This window comes from Lynx rufus, unplaced genomic scaffold (assembly GCF_022079265.1).
Source record: "Lynx rufus isolate CCGP_SWC_20201006 ecotype Redwood Valley unplaced genomic scaffold, mLynRuf1.p SCAF_6, whole genome shotgun sequence".
Lineage (NCBI taxonomy): Eukaryota > Metazoa > Chordata > Mammalia > Carnivora > Felidae > Lynx > Lynx rufus.
In genome coordinates, this window is record NW_025814878.1 from 51,177,927 (window position 1) to 51,184,787 (window position 6,861).

Below are 6,861 nucleotides of genomic sequence, written 5' to 3' on the forward strand. Positions count from 1 at the left end.
GAATCAAACTACTTTTTAAGCATTAAACGATTAACCCCTCAGACATAGCAGTATCTACTAAATATTTTCTAACACAAGCAACCACACCAATACTGCTTATAATGGCCATTATTAACTTAATATACTATGGACAATGAACAATTACAAAAATCTTTAATCCCACAGCATCCATCTGCCATTGTAACAATAGCTCTCATTATAAAACTTGGACTTCCCCCTTTCCACTTCTGAGTACCTGAAGTAACACAAGAGAGGTGCCTGGGTGGCTCAGTCGGTTAAGCGTCCAACTTAGACTCAGGTCATGGTCTCACCGTTTGTGAGTTCGAGCCCTGCATTGGGCCCTATGCTAACAGCTCAGAGCCTGGAGCCTGCTTCAGATTCTATGTCTCCCTCACTGCCCCTCCCTTGCTCGCTCACTCTCTCTCAAAAATATATAAACATTAAAACATTTTTTTTTACTTTGAAGTAACATAAGGAATTCCCTTATCTTCATGTTAATTTTATTAATACAACAAAACCCTGCACCAATGTCAGTCTTATGCCAAATCTCACCATCCATTAATCCAAACTTAATTCTAATCATAGCTATTACATCAATTGTAACTGGAAGATGAGGTGGGCTTAACCAAACCCAACTGTGAAAAATCATATCCTATTCATCAGTTGCCCACATGAGATGAATAATACCTTACAATGACATCACGATGACACTCACCACATATATATTATGTGTAATTCATCCACCACAACACTATCACTCTCATATATATGAAACAAAATACCCTTAATCACTATATTAATCTTCACTACCATACTATCAATAGGCCTTCCTCCTCTCTAAGGATTCCTGCCCAAATGGATAATTATCCAGGAAATGACAAAAAAAAATGATCTTATTATACCAACGTTAATAGCCATTATAGCACTACTCAATCTGTACTTCTACATGCAATTAACTTCACATCACTAATTATATTTCCATCAATAAACAACATAAAAGGACATTTTAAAAGTACAAAATGATTAACTCTTTTAACACCACTAATTATAACATCAACAACAGTCCTCCCACCTGCACCTATCAATCTTGGACTAGAAATTTAGGTTAGAAAAGACCAAAACCCTTCAAAGTCCTAAGCAAGTATGTTCACTTAATTCCTAAAAAGTACAGGGATTGCAAAACTCTATCCTACATCAATTGAATGCAAATCAAGTTCTTTAAGCTAAAACCTTACTAGATTGGTGGGTTTCCACCCCATGAAATTTTAGTTGGTGGTTAATACACTAATCAGTTGGCTTCAATTACATCTCTCACCATCTAGGGGGGGAAAAGGGCAGGAGAAGCCCAGCAGTGTTGGAGCTGCTTCTTTGAATTTGTAATTCAGTAGGATATTCACCACAGGGCTTGACAAAAAGAAGACTCAACCTCTGACTTTAGATTTAGAGGTTACTGCTTACTCAGCCATTTTACTTATGTTCATAAACTGCCCACTATTCTCCACAAACCATAAAGATATCAGCACTCTATACCTACTATCTGGTGCATTAACTAAAATAGGAGGAACTGCCTGAAGCTTTTAACCTATATGTAACTTGGCCAACCTGGAGTTTACCGGGAGATGACCTAATTTATAATGTACTCACAATTGCCCATGCACTTGTGATAGTCTTCTTTAGAGTATTACCTATTATAATTGGAGAATTTGGAAACTGTTTAGTCCCCTTAACAATCAGAGCACCTAATAAAGCATTCCCCCAAATAAATAACATGAGCTTTTTGACTATAACCACCATCATTTCTGCTCTTACTCACCAACAGTTGGAGCAGGTACAGGAACCAGTTGAACAGTATAATCACCCCTAGCCAGCAACCTAGCTCACATAGAAGCCTCAGTCAATTTAACATCTTCTCTCTACATCTATGTGTAGCCTCAATTTTAGGGGCTATCAATCATATTACCATAATTATTAATATAAAACCACCCAGCTATATCTCAATACCCAACACCTTCATTCATTGGATCCCTCCTAACCACAACCAACCTGCGACTACTATCACATCCAGTCTTAGTCTGAATTACCATATTACTAACAGACCATAATCTACACACCACATTCTTTGATCCTATAGGAGGAGGCAACCCAAGTTGATACCAATACCTACTTTGAGTTTTTTTGTTTGGTGGTTGTTGTTGTTGTTTCAGAGAGGAAGAAAGCAGGGGAGAATCAGAGGGAGAGGGACAGAAAGAATCCTAAGAAGGTTCCATACCCAGCATGGAGCCCGACATGGGGCTTAATCCCACAACTGTGAGATCATGACTTGAGCCGAAATCAAGAGTCAGACACTTAACTGACTGAGCCTCCCAGGTGCCCCACAAATACCTATTTTGATTTCGATTCTCCAGATATCCCAAAGTTTATATTCTTATCTTCCCTGAATTTAGAATAATTTCATGTGGTATGATGTATTATTCAGGTAAAAAAGAACCTTTTGGACATATAGGAATAGTCTGAGTCATAATATCTACTGGATTCCTAGGTTTTATTGTATGAGCCTATCATATGTTAACAGTAGGCACAAATGTTGATACACAAGCATGTTTTACATCAGCTAATAGAATTATTGTCATCCCTACAGGAATAAAAGTATTTAGTTAACTAGAAACCCTTCATAGAAACATTAAATGATTACTAGCCATACTATAACTTTTATCTTCCTATTCACAGTAGGAGGTCTAACAGGAATTGTCTTAGCCAACTCATCCCTAGACATTATTCTCCAGGACACATACGTTTGGTAAGACATTTTTACTATGTATTATCAATAGGAGCATTATTCACCATCATAGGAAGATTTAGTCACTATTCCCATTATTTTCAGGCTACACATTCAACCATACTTGGGCAAAAGCCTCTTTACAATCATAGTAATTGGAGCTAATATAACTTTCTTCCCATAGCACTTTCTTGGCCTCTCAAGAATGCTCTGACATTGCATTGACTATCCAGATGCATACATAACATGAAATACTATGCCATCTGTAGGTTTATTTATCTCCCTAACAGCAGTAATATTAATTATATTCATAATTTGAGAAGCATTTGCATCTAAATGAGAAGTAGCAATAGTGGAATTAACTAACACTAATCTTGAATGACTACATGGCTACCCTCTACAATATCATTCATTTGAAGAACCCACTTATATAAGTCTAAAATAAGAAAGGAAAAAATAGAACCCTCTCAAAATGGTTTCAAGTCAATAACATAACCATTATGTCTTTCTCAAAAGTGAAATATTAGTAAAAATTACATAACTTTGTCGAAGTTAAATTATGGGTGTAAGTCATTTAAAAATTTTTTTATGTTTATTTATTTTTGAGAGGGAGAGAGAGAGAGAGAGTACAAGTAGGGGAGGGGAAGAGAGAGAGGGAGACACTGAATCCAAAGCAGGCTCCAGGCTCTGAGCTGTCAGCACAGAACCCAATGTGGGGCCTGAACCCACAGACTGGGAGATCATCACCTGAGCCAAAGTCAGACGCTCAACCAACTGAGCCACCCGGGCTCTCCTGGGTGTAAGTTCTTTATATCTCGTGGCATATCCATTCAACTAGGCTTCTAAGGTACAACATTCCCCATCATGGAAGAAGAACTCCTACACTTTAACAACCATACATAATCATCTTCTTAATCAGCTCTCTAGTTCTTTATATCATTTCACTAATATTAACAGCTAAATTAACCTAAATACAAGATGTACAAGAAGTAGAAACAATATAGACTATCCTACCAGCGACTATCCTAATCCTAATTGAGATCAACAACCCCTCACTAACTGTAAAAACTATGGGCCATCAATGATACTGAAGCTATGAATATACAGACTATGAAGACTTAAACTGTGACTTCTATTTCTTGACTTCTTTGACTTCTTAAACTTTGATCCCCACACAACACCTAACACCAGGAGAACTACAACGAGTAAAGGTTGACAACCAAGTTGTTTTTGCATAGAAATAACAATCCAAATATTAATCTCATTAGCAGACATCTTACACTCATGATCCATCCCTCTCTAGGCCTAAAAGTAGATGCCATCTCCAGACAATTAAATCAACCAGAATACCTATACATCCAGGCCTATATTATGGGCAGTGCTCAGAAATATGTGGGTTAAATCAGTTTTATACCAATCATTCCTGAATTAATTCCACTAAAACACTTAGAAAAATGATCTGCAACTGTACTGTAATGTCATTAGGAAGCTAAATAGCATTAACCTTATAAGTTAAAGACAGAGTTTAAGCCTCTTTTTAATGATATGCCACAACTAGACACATCAACATAATTTATCACCTCCATATCAATCATTATAACCCTATTTGTTATATTTCAACTAAACATTTCAAAACATTACTACCCATCAAGCTCAGAATTAAAAACGACGACGACACTGGAGTACCTCACCTCTTGAGAGAAAAAGTAAATGAGAATCTATGTGCCTCTTTCAGTACCCCAATAATGATAGGGTTATCTATTAAAGTTTTATTCGTTATATCCCCTATACCTAGCCAGCTAATCAACAACTGTCTAATTGCTATCAAACAATGACTAAGTCAGTTAACATCAGACCAAATAATAACTATCCAATAAGCCATACAGAGAAAGACAGATACCATATGCGTTCACTCTTATGTGGATCCTGAGAAACTTAACAGAAACCCATGGGGGAGGGGAAGGGAAAAAAAAAAGAGGTTAGAGTGGGAGAGAGCCAAAGCATAAGAGACTCTTAAAAACTGAGAACTGAGGGTTGATGGGGGGTGGGAGGGTGGGGAGGGTGGGTGATGGGTATTGAAGAGGGCATCTTTTGGGATGAGCAAGACTGGGTGTTGTATGGAAACCAATCTGACAACACATTTCATATATTAAAAAAAAAAAAAACAAATAATAACTATCCATAATCATAGGACAAAATCAAGGACAAAACTGAACCCTAATATTCTATTCCTCATCCTTTTATTGACCCAGCAAACCCCTGGGCCTACTACCACACTCATTTACACCTACCATACAACTTTTAGTGAATCTGGGAATAGCCATTCCACCTTAAGTAGGGACAGTAATTAATGGTTTGCGTCACAAAACAAAAGCATCCTTAGCCCACTTTCTGTCTCAAGGGACAACCATCCCACTCATTCCAGTACTAGTAGTTAACGAAACCATTAGTCTTTTCATCCAACCAAGAGCACTAGCTGTATCTAGTACAAACTGCCCATATCGCTGAACACCTACTCATCCATATATTTGGAGGAGGAAGCCTTGCCTTAATGAACATTAGCCCACCAAGGCTCTCATTAACCTTCATCATTCTTATTCTACTATCCTTGAATTCACTATGGCCTTAATTCAAGCTTATGTATTCACTCTACTAGTAAGCCTTTCCCTTACATGATAACACCTAATGACCCACCAAATCCCCACATACCATACAGTAAACGACTGCCTCCAACCACTTCCAGGCACTCTCTCAGCTCTCCTTATAAAATCATGTCTAGTAATATGATTTTACTTTAACTTAATATTCCTCTTATCCTTAGACATAACTAATGTCTTGACTATGTATCGATGATGATAAGACATTACCTGAGAAAGTACATTCCAAGGTCACCACATACCAATTGTTCAAAAAGGGCTTCAGGATGGAATAACTCTTTTCATTATTTCAGAGATCTTTTTTTACTAGCTTCTTCTGGGCTTTTACCATTCATGTCCAGCTCCAACACCTGAACTAGATGGTTGCCGACCACCCACTGGCATCCATTCCCTAAATCCTCTAGAAGCATGGCTTCTCAATTTTTTGTCCTATTAACCTCTGGAGTGTATCTATCACCTAAGCCCACCACAGCCTAAGACAGAGAGGGGGACAAAGGATCTGAAGCAGGCTCTGTGCTGAGAGCAGAGCCCGATGCAGGGCTCAAACTCACAAACGGTGAGACCATGACCAAGTTGAAGTCAGACACTTAACTGACTAAGCCACCCGGGCACCCCTAATATGTGAAATCTTTAAAAAGAAAAAATGAACTCACAGATACAGAGAACAGATTGGTGGTTGCCAGAGATGGGGTGGAAGGCAGAGGGTGCAGAATGGGTGAAGGTGGTCAACAAACACAAACTTCTTGTCATAAAATAAGTCAGTCCTCGGTATATAATGAACAGCATGAAGACTATAGTTAATAACATTGCACTGTATATTTGAAAGTTGCTAAGAAAGTAGATTTTAAAAGTTCTTACCACAAGGAAAAAAATATATATGTTAGTATGATAATGGGTATTAACTAGACTCACTGTGGTGATAATTTTGCAATGTAAACATCTATTGAATGACGTACACTTGAAACTAATGTTATATGGCAATTATAACTCAAAAATATTTTTAAAGATAAACAGAAAATATAATTTAAAGAATTAATAAACTATGAAGAAACAGAGCAGGGCAAGCTAATAGTTCAGGACAAATGATGTTATTTTAGTCAAGGAGGTCAGAGAGGACCCCTTTAAGGAAGTATCATTTGAACAAGACCTGAATGTGGTGAGGTGGACTGGAGAGGGCAGGGCCAGGCAGCTGAGCCCAGGTGAGGCCATCCATGCTGAGCAGGGAGAAGAACAGATCAGACCCAATAACGTGGAAAACTGACGCTAGGGGAACAGGAAGAGAAGTGGGAGGACCACTTAACGAGCAGGTGGTCTTAGCAGCTTTAAGGAATTTTGAGGTTGGGGTAGTAGGAACCTGCCATCACAAAAACAGCACTGACCTGCTTACCTCATGGAAGAACCTCAAAAACATTATGCTAAGTTAAAGAA

At 38.0% G+C, this 6,861-nt stretch overlaps 1 pseudogene; it reads left to right on the top strand.

The window, feature by feature from the left end:
* The first annotated feature begins 1,473 nt into the window (after positions 1–1,473).
* LOC124528945 (cytochrome c oxidase subunit 1-like) lies at positions 1,474–3,221 on the top strand (annotated as a pseudogene).
* Positions 3,222–6,861: the final 3,640 nt, after the last annotated feature.